Source organism: Danio rerio, chromosome 24, assembly GCF_052040795.2.
Source record: "Danio rerio strain M-AB ecotype USA chromosome 24, GRCz13ab, whole genome shotgun sequence".
Classification (NCBI taxonomy): domain Eukaryota; kingdom Metazoa; phylum Chordata; class Actinopteri; order Cypriniformes; family Danionidae; genus Danio; species Danio rerio.
Window position 1 is genome coordinate 33,616,099 of NC_141044.1, and position 11,124 is coordinate 33,627,222.

Below are 11,124 nucleotides of genomic sequence, written 5' to 3' on the forward strand. Positions count from 1 at the left end.
TAGTGTATAAGTGTGAATGAGTGTGTGTGGATGTTTCCCAGAGATGGGTTGCGGCTGGAAGGGCATATGCTGCGTAAAAACGTGCTGGATAAGTTGGCGGTTCGTTCTGCTGTGGCGACCCCAGATAAATAAAGGGACTAAGCTGAAAAGAAAACGAATGAATGAATGTTTTAGCTTTGCTTTAGCTTTTTTTGGGGTTAGTTATTGTCATATCCAGATTGCAACAGAGAAATATTGGGGAATCTCTGTAGACTGATGGCAGTTCATGCCCTTCAGCCTTATATTCTTAAAATATAAGCAAAATCACAGGTTTTGTCATCACTTTCATTTAAATACTTGCTCTAAAGTGATGTTTGTGAAGTAGCAACGGTTTCTGCTGTTCTGCTGCAGATGTGAATGAATGGTGGAAGAAGTAGTTCCTCGTATAAAAGGGTTTTGAGACTCTCCGTGTTTGATTTTCTTTTTTATATACATGATTATGCCATTGAACTGTTGTATAGACGCAATATTATATGAGTAGCAGTGATTTGTGGCTGTATATCGTCACTGGTGGCACACTAAGGCACTTGGCCTGTTGCTTCGAGTCAACGTGCACCTCCCACCAGTTCATATATATATATAGCCATATTGCACTGCTACTCATGTGATATTGCTCATATATATAAAAAAATATTCATTCATTTATTTATTTATAAATATAGCATACATATTATAGACAATAAGAACAATAATAATAATAATAATAATAATAATAATAATAATAATTAAAAAATATTAATGTTTTAAGTCAGTTATTATAAATATAGCATACAAATTATATACAATAATAATAATATTATTAATAATAATAATTAATATTTTAGTCAGTTATTATAAATATAACATACATATTATATACAATAATAATAATAATAATATTATTATTAATAATAATAATAATTAATGTTTTAAGTCAGTCATTAGAACTATATTATACATAATATAGACAATAATAACAACAACAATAACAATAATATTATTATTATTATTATTATTATTATTGTTAATAGCAATAATAATAAATATGTTAAGGCAGTTATTCGACCTGTAGCATACATATATACAATAATAATAATAATAATAATGAATATTTTAAGTCACAGTTATTAGAACTATAGCATGTATATTAATAATAATAATAATAATAATAATAATAATAATAACATCCATCCTGAAGCTACTTTTGGCAAGAATGTATGTTTGAATAATCCCTTATTTGAAATAATCATTTATTTTAACAAAACTGCCATTGCATAATTGCCATTGCAACATCTCCATCATGTCATATTAGCGTTCGGTGTCTAGACTCCAGTGGCTGCTGTTTGCTGATTGGCTGGTCACATTTATAGACATTCATAGTCCGCGGGGGTTCCTGGAATCTGTGCAGAGTCCTACTGCGAAGCGATTTATGCGAATCGTCCTCAGTCCTATTTCTGCGTATGAATAAGTGTTGCATTGTTGACACGTTTCCATCATACAAACATCGCAAGACTGATCAGTGTGTATGAATTTGATGACACTGTAGTGCTGAAAGCAGATGGCAGCATTCAAAAGGACTGTGTGTGTGTATATGTGTGTGCGCTCTCAGCCCACAATGTCATGCGCTACAGAAACCGCCAGAACATTTTGAAAAATGTGTCATCGGTTTGGCAACTTCAGTTCGCTCTCCACAACCACGTAAATATCGGATCACTCAAGGGTAAACATGAAACGAGTGCCAGATATAATGACACACTAGCAAACCAGGCAGAAAGAATGAGGCAAATTAAAAGAAAACAGAAAAAAAAACACATAAAGAGAGACGAGGATGTTGACAGTTAATTAACTTCTTTTTTTAGGGGGGTGGGATGAATCAAAGCCAGTGAATGTAGCGCGTTGGCTTTGGTTTAGCTTCCTGAGGTAAACACATGCTAAAATGGAGGTTTTTTTTCAGTCGGAGCCTTTGAGGAGAAGCTCATGGCCTCGCTTTCTGTTCGTCTTGTGAAAAATGTCACGCCGCCGCTGTGGTTTCGCACACTTAGATGGGTGACATGTCCAATGATATGATCCTGTAATGGAGCGAAGGCTGCATAGAAATGTCCTACTCATCTGCAAGCCTTTCCACATGAAGGAAGGAGGGGGGAAAAAACGGTAGAATGTGTAAATTCGACACATCTGCTGTAATGTATGATGTTCTGTTAATGTAGTTTCAAAGGCACTACAGCTCTTAAGACATTTGGGAGATTTGGGATAAAGTTTGCCTATATATTCAGCCATATAAACAGAATTTTTTTTTTTTTTTTGGAGAAAAATACTGAATGCTGATCTTTGGCTACCAGGGGTGTTTCTAGACTTTTTGTGACCCTATAGATGAGATAACTATGAGATGTTTTTTTACTTATTTTTTTTTTTTATCTTGTTTCTAGTTGAAATATCTAAAAGTTCTTGAATCAAGAAGCATTTTTCATTCATTCATTCATTTTCCTACGGCTTAGTCCCTTATTTCAACCCAAGCTCATTCTGAAAACATAGTCCCGAGATAACGTCCTGGGGGGTACGTACGACCGCGTTTATTTTTTTCAAGCGAACGCTGCGGGGCGGTGTGACGCCGTTACCTTTCGCGCTTGCCTTACCTCCTTGTGGAGGGCTTCCCCGCTGCAACCCGTTTGTCCACTCAGCTCAGCGTGTACGTCGGCAGGCTCGAGATGCGGAGAGGGGTCGACCACGGCGACCGGTTTCGAGTGTGGGGAAAAGCAGCTTCAGCAATCAGGTAAGACAAAAACAGAATCCCAAAAATTAAGTGAACGAGTTTCGTGACAGGGCGAGAACGTGGCGAAATCCGAAAACGCGGTAGAAAAAAAAAAACAGGGCTTTTATTTTTTTGGACGGCTTTTGTGAACTGTTGCTCGGGTTTAGGGAAGCGAGCGGGCGGGCGGGTCGATCGGTAAAATTGGTTGGGTTCAGGGAAGGTGGAGGGCGAGTTGGCCGGTCGCGCAGTCAATCATCTGGTCAGTCCGGCGAGTTCACGCGAGAACAGCGCGGGCGCGAACCGCGCTCACGAGAGGCATCTGAGGTGCGAAAAAGCGCGCAACAGCGGCCTCTCGCGGATTCGCGAAAACAAAAACTTCAGCCGTACGTACCTGCCGGGACGTATTCTGCGGTCTCCAGAAACATCCGCGGGACTACGTTTCCACAATGAGCCTGGGTTGCTTATTTTTTAGGGGTCACCCCAGCAAAATGAACCGCCAATTATTTTAGCTTATGTTTTACGCAGCGGATGCCCTTCCAGCCTCAAGCCAGTACAGGGAAACACCAATAAACTCTCACATTTACACACATACACTACAGCCAATTTAGCTTATTCAATTAACTTATAGCCAATCATTCCAATTATTCACAATGTTTTCTTACAGGAACATACATTTTTAAAAATTACTGGAAAGTTACTCATGTGCAATAATGTTATATATATTTTTCTTTAAAAAAGTGGGAATCTCATGCGACAGTACAAAACAGTATTGCTGCTTGAGGATATTTCAGACATATGGACACATTGGATAATTAAGTGGAGCAAAGCCACACCACATGCAACTTGATCTTCTATTGTTAAATTAATTTGACAAAAAACTTTTTTATGCTAGAAAGAATGTTTACAGTTACAGGAATGTAACTGATATGATATGCTGCAATGGCCCCTTTAAATATGAGATCTATGAAGCGAATTATGACGCTCTCGCTGCCGAAGCTGAAAACAGACAGCGTCATAATTCGCATAATAACAGAGACCTTGGACTCTCTCACCACTTTCAGTGTGAATGCACAGCAACACGGGGAGAACATGCACATGTGAACTCCACACAGAAATGCCAACCGACCTAGCCGGGACTCGAACCAGAAACTTTCTTCGCTTTTTTCAAAGAGAAAAGATGATTTTTTTGCTTATCCATTGGCAGATTATTTTGCTTTTTTTAAAAGAAAAAACTCACTTAATTTTAATGGATTGTTTATGATAAAAAGACAGTATTTTTTGCTTGTCTAGAAAATGCTTCTTGGTTTTAGGATTGTTTGATATTTGAACTAGAAACAAGGAAAAAATCTAAAGCAGAAACCTTTTATAAAAACATTAAATCTGCTTTTAATCTAGCTGAAATAAAACAAATAATAATAAGAAAAAAATATTATAGGAAATACTGTAAATAAATCATTGCTTTGTTAAACATCATTTGGAAAAGTAATTATAAAAAAAACACAGAATAATAATTTATGTACAGAATTTTTTTTATTTTACTAAAGTTACATCTGTAGAATAACAGAAAGAAGTATTAGCAGTTTATAACCAGGTTTTTGTACCATAATTTACAACACAGACTATTTAAAATGTCAATAAAAGTCACTTTTTATAACTTTTCAACATCAAGGTTGTTGAAAGAAAGATTATAAGGTCCCATAAAGCAATTCAAAAGCATAAATAAACAGAAAAAAATGACAAAATACATCCCACTGCAAATTTACAGATATTTCATGCAAACTGCAGTATAGAAACCAGGAAACCAGTATTATTGTATCATCAATTATTTTACCAACTTTTTGTTGCATAGAATCATTCATTCATTCATTTTTCTTCGGCTTAGTCTCTGATTTATCAGGGTCGCCACAGCGTAATGAACCAACAACTATTCCAGCATATGTTTTACACAGCAGACGCCCTTCCAGCTGTAACCCAGTACTGGGAAACACCCATACAGTCAAATTCACACATGCACTCATACACTACAGCCGATTTAGTTAATCTAATTCACCTATTGTATGGCGCATGTCTTTGGACTGGGGGTAAAACGGGAGCACACAGAGAAAACCCATGCTAACGTGCGGAGAGCATGCAAACTCCTCACCAGAGATGGGGATTAAAGAAGTACAAATACTTCAACTTTAGAAGACAACTTTTTACTTTTACTCCTTACATTTTTACACAAATATCTGTACTTTCTACCTCTTACATTTTTAAACCACGGTTGTTATTTTTGTTTTCATGTATTTGGTGGCGTAATCTATATTATTTCTTGTCATTGTGCAATTTGAGCGCCATTTTGATGCAATCGATCTATTTTTTGTCGTTGCATGCCTGCGTGCTGCAGTGTGTGGCTATTTCAATAAAATTTACTATGAGAGGCAAGAATGAGTACACAGATGCAACAGAGGGAGTTGACGAATTTTAACATAACATATATTTTTATTATTTAAGGTATTAGTAGTATTACTACGAATATTAGTAATATACAGCTGAAGTCAGAATTATTAGCCCTCGGTATATTGTTTTCCTCAATTTCTGTTTAAAGGAAAGAAGTTTTTTTTTTCAACACATTTCTAAGTATAATAGTATTAATAAGTCATTTTTAATAACATATTTCTTTTTTCTTTGCTATGATGACAGTACATAATATTTTACTAGATATTTTTCAAGATACTAATATTCAGTGACATGTAAAGGCTGCTTACACACTAGATGCGGATTGAAGCATCAAGTGCGAGTCATTTACATGTTAAGTAAATGCAAAGACGCCAATCGTCATCCTGTAGTGCGATTCACGCGAATGAAGTGGCGCAAATTATGCGAATAAATAAATAAAATAAATAAATTCGCACAAATAAAGCAAGTTAAGCGCTTTGGCTTGAGTTGAAAAATCTGAACTTCAGCAGACATTCGTGCGACGTTAACCAATCAGGAGCTTTCTCTTGTAAGGGTGTGATTATGACGTAGCACCTGTCGTTGGGGGGAAATCCTCTTGCCGACACCAGACAACAGTTTATCAAACTGGGCTCGGCTCAGTCTGAAGCACCGCTGAAAGTCTCCATTATCCAGGTGTAGTTTCTGGAGGAGCTGAGGAACTCACAGAGCTTGGTGCACCTCTGTAAGAGTCTAGTGGACACGGCGCCGAAGGAATATACCGTTTTTCAGCCTTCCTAAAGCACATAAACATAGCTACTCTCACTATAAGATCCATGTTAGCCATTTAGCAAATATCGCCGGGCAGACAGAAGCCCTACCCGTGATGCGAATCCATGTCTATTGTGAAGTGAATTTGATGTGTGAATGAAGCGAATTTGACATGCGAATCAATCAAATCCATACCTGCCAACATTTGTTTTTGAAAATCCATGAGATTTCAGAGATCACAAACTGAAGAGTGGAGGGGTTAGCTGGGGGTGAGTAGTAAACTAGAGAACGGGGGGAGGGGTGAAATTCCAGGAGTTGTTCAAGAGATAGAACAAAACGGGTGATGCAGTGGCACAGTAGGTAGTGCTGTCGCCTCAAAGCAAGAAGGTCATTCGATCCTCCGCTTAGTTGACGTTTCTGTGTGGAGTTTGCATGTTCTCCCTGTGTTTGCGTGGGTTTCCTCCGGGTGCTCCACTTTCCTCCACAGTCCAAAGACATGCGATACAGGTGAGTTGGGTAAGCTAAATTGTCTGCAGTGTATGAGTGTGTGTGTGTGTGAATGTGTGTGTATGTGTGGATGTTTCCCAGAGTTGGGTTGCGGCTGGAAGGGCATCCGCTGCATAAAAAAAATGTGCTGGATAATTTGGAGGTTCATTCTACTGTGGCGACCCCGGATAAATAAAGGGACTAAGCTGACAAGAAAATGAATGAATAAATGAATGAATCGAACAAAACGGGAGATGAGTCTGAAATACGGGAGACTTCTGGGAAAAACTGAAGTGTTGGCAGGTATGATCGAATTTGACGCACAATGAAGCAAGAACTCAAAATGTTCACGTGTCTATTTATTCGCCCGTTCTGTGTTTGGTGTGAAAACAGCATAAAGGCTTAACTAGGTAAAGTTAGGGTAATTAGGCGAGTCATTGTAAACAATGGTTTGTTCTGTAGATAATCTGAAAAAAAAAATGCTAAATTTTGACCTTAAAAAGAGTTTTAAAAAATTAAAAACTCCTTTTCATTCTAGCCAAAATAAAACAAATAAGACTTTCTCCTGAAGAAAAAATATTATAGGAAATACTGTGAAAAATTCTTTGCTCTGTTAATCATCGTTGGGGAAATGTTAAAAAAACAAAAAATCACAGAAGGGCTAATAACTGTGACTTCAGCTGTAAGTATATTCCAGATCTGGTTGTATGGAAGGATGTTAATTAAGCCGTTGCTGTGGTTTTCACCATTTTGTCCAGGTGTAGAGGATTTATCGGCATTATCCTTCCAGCGCTGTCATGTGTCTGAACGTTTCCTCTTATAGTGGCACACAGAGGTCAATGGTCAATCTGTGGACAGAAGACGCAAATAAAAAGGAAGCGCTCTGTCTGGTTAAAGCCTTCTGGACATAAATATCCAGTGACAAGCAATAATTTTGCTTTGTCAGCACTGACAGACCGAGACCATGATGAGATTGGTGGAGTCCCTTGACAGCGAGCCGTTCACAATTGATATGTGACAGCAACAGAGAGAGAGGGAGGTTTCAAAGCGTTTTATGCTCCGCTGTATGTCATGCTTTGTGTAATTCTGAGTGCAAGAAAACCCATGTTTCAATCAGACTTTTGAGTTGTTGACATGCTCCGCTTTAAAGGGACGGTTTACCCAAAAATGATGTTTATTCGCCATCAAGGAGTTCCAGAGCTATATGATTAAAATAAATGCTGGGATTGGTTAAAACACATTTATGTTTTTTTATTATATATTTATACACTACCTGTCAAAAGTTTTTTTGAAGAAAAAAGTCTACTTTGCTCACTAAAGCTGCATTTATCTGATTAAATATAAACTAAAAAATTGAGGAATATTATTATAATTAAAAATAATAATAATATAATTTTAAAATACGTTGTCTGATATAGTTTAAAATATTATTTATTCCTGTGAATCAAAGCTGAATACTCTGGTCACTCAATTATTTTAGTATAATTTTAAAAACATTTTAATATCATTTTAATTTATTATTGAAAATTTAATTAAGATAATTTTAATTAAATTACTTTTAATTTGAATAAGATTTTAATATAATTTGTTTACATTTGGTGACAATTATATTTGTAATTCTTAATAATAACTTTGAGTTTTAAGTGGATTGAACATAAAACAATTAAATTGTCCCCAAAAAACCTGAAGAATTGTGTTGTTTTAACTTATAATAAATAAGTAGTTTAAACAAGCAGCAAAAGTAATTTTTTGAGTGTATAACATGTAATATAATTCAGGGGGGCTAATAATTCTGACTTCAACTGTATATAGCTGAAGTCAGAATTACTAGCACCCCTGAATTATTATCAAAAAATATAGCTTAAAAGGGCTACTAATTTTGTCTTTCATTATTTATTTATTTTTTTAATTTAAAGTGCTTTTATTCTAGATAAAATAAAACAAATAAGACTTTTTCCAGAAGAAATAATATAATCAGATCAGACATACTGTGAAAATCTCCTTGCTCTGTTAAACATGTGAGAAATATTTAAAAAAAAGAAACAAAAATTCAAAGGGGGGCTAATAATTCTAACTTCAACTGAATATATAGATACATATAAATTTGATTGTAATGTCATTTTTTGGTGAATTTATCTCCTGTGATCACCAAAAATTAACATTGAAAATACTGCCTTTGTCCCCTTTTGTTTTCTGAGAAGAAAAGAAAACCCAAAGTGCCTGAAAGCAAGTAAATAATAGGAGACTTTTCATTTTTCAGGTGAACTATCCCTTTAAATGTGCTCTAATGCGCTCGGAAACAGTGAAACCCACTAGAGTGGCAGATTTTCCAAACAACCTTCGCTGGTTTTTAATAACCAGAAAATAATTTGCATGAGAGAGCATCCAATTTACATACCTAGTTGCTTTTGTGTGTGTGTGTGTGTGTGTGTGTGTGTGTGTGTGTGTGTTTAAAAGCAGATTTAGTTGGAGGAGCTTAGATTCTAGACTTCATTTTCTCTCTCTAAAGTTTCAGCTTTCACTGGGTTTTATTGGAATGACAAACAATAGTGCTACAAAAAAAGTAGCAGGTTAGACGCACTCTGCCTTTCCCATCATATCTCATATTTCAAGTTCTCTCGTCTGCATAATTGTAACTGACATACAGTATGAATCGAGTCACATGATCTTGCTGTGGTAATAATAGACGACTTTAGGTATCGCACACTCTTTCGTCATCATAATGTTCATGTGTTCTTTCCTCCTCGCTGTCTCTTAAAATATTCGTGTATGTTGGCTTTGCGTGCTGGTGTTTTAGAGATCGTTCTATCTAGGGACAGCAATAGAGGTGTTTTAGAGCTATGACACAATACACAACTTTAGTAAACAAACACACTCAGCTTATGTCTGAATTTGCACCCACTGATACATCATTTTGCAACAGGAATCGTGTGCTCCAGACTGCTGAGGATGCACTCAGTAAGGCAGTAATAATGTTGTAAATGTTGTCAGTTTCTTGCACAGACCGATCATTGCATGTATAATACCTCAATGCATCATATTAATGCCATGGGTAGACATTTTATGTTTGCTGTATATGTTTTTTTTTTTCTTTTACTCCCAAAGTACCATTGACCTGTTAATCAAAGCAATGTCTACATGAAAATTATATTTTTTTAGATCCATACAGTTGAAGTAAAAATTATTAGCCTTACGGTAATTATTATTATTTAATTTTTTTGTAATTTGTTTTTTTTATGTTTCCCAAATGATAATAAACAGAGCAAGGAATTTTTCACAGTAATACCGATAATATTTTTTTCTTTTGGATAAATTCTTATTTGTCTTATTTCAGCTGGAATAAAAGCAATTTGAATCTTTTTAAAACCATTTTAAGTACAATATTATTAAGCAATATTTTTTCGATTGTCTTCAGAACAAACTTTAGTTTTACAATGACTTTATGATTATTACCTTAATTTGCCTAATTAACCTAGTTAAGTCTTTAATGGCCCATTTCCATTGACTAGTACAGTACAGTTTGGTTCAGGTCGGTTCGGGTCACCTTTATCAGGCTTGCGTTCCACTGCCTAAAGGGTACCAATGATTTACAGCAAAGTTTCAGTCTACGTCATTCTCACTCGAGGGAAATGTCAAAGTAAAGCTGCACGGGTTTTCAAATATCATATGAGAAGCACTTCTCACAAAACAGATGCTTTATACACATAAATACTTGTTTATGAATGTAAACTAACCTTTCGATGAACATGATTTGATTATAACTGCAGATCAATGATAGAATTCCAAATAGCATATACTGTAATGTCTGCAATTATATTAAATAAATAAATAAATAAATACAACATATATGAACACATACAGACCATTACAGTCTCCGATATGTTACCAAACACAGAATAACTACACACAGCATACATTTAGTCCTTATTTGTCTTTAAAAATGTTACACAACATATAGCCCAGTCAGTGCAAACCTCTCATTTGTATCTTTAATCTTCAGCAGCACATGTAACTTCTGTTAGAAAGTAATTCCGTCATTCTGAGTTCATAATAGTCCAGAAGGGGATGATAATAGTTAAACATGGCAGGTGAAAGAACCATTCGCTCCTTCTGTTTTTTTTGTTTTTTTTTTACTTCTCCTTTGTTTTTTCGCACTTCACTGTCGCGTTTGTCTGTTTATGAAAGGATGGGATGTCGGAAGCGCTTCAATAATAACGTGCATGTTATTATCATCAGCTAAAGTAATTTGTTATTTCAAATACAGACATGCACATAAGCAATTGCGAGCTCCCTGCAGAAAGTGAAACCGCTCACACTTTTAGATGGCCTCGTAAAAACAAACAAAAAAAAAAAACAGGACATGGCAGATTATGTTCTTCTTGGCTTTGTGGCTGTGCATCAAGACAACGACAAGGTTTGTCTGAGCTCGGGTCAACCATGGCACTTTATTATATGCATATAGAGTTCTATTATGATGTAATGTCTCGACTGTGTATTTAAAAATAACGGTTTCTATGTTTTCAATCTTTTGCTTGTGTATGTTGTGTACGCGACTGACGCTTCTCTGCATGTCTGGCTCTGCCTTTTGCTATCTCATGTCGTGTTAGGTACCCTGTGCAAAGAGTGCCCAAAAATTGGTATGGTAAGGTTCGCTTTTAGGTACCTTTTGACAGTAAAAACGATTA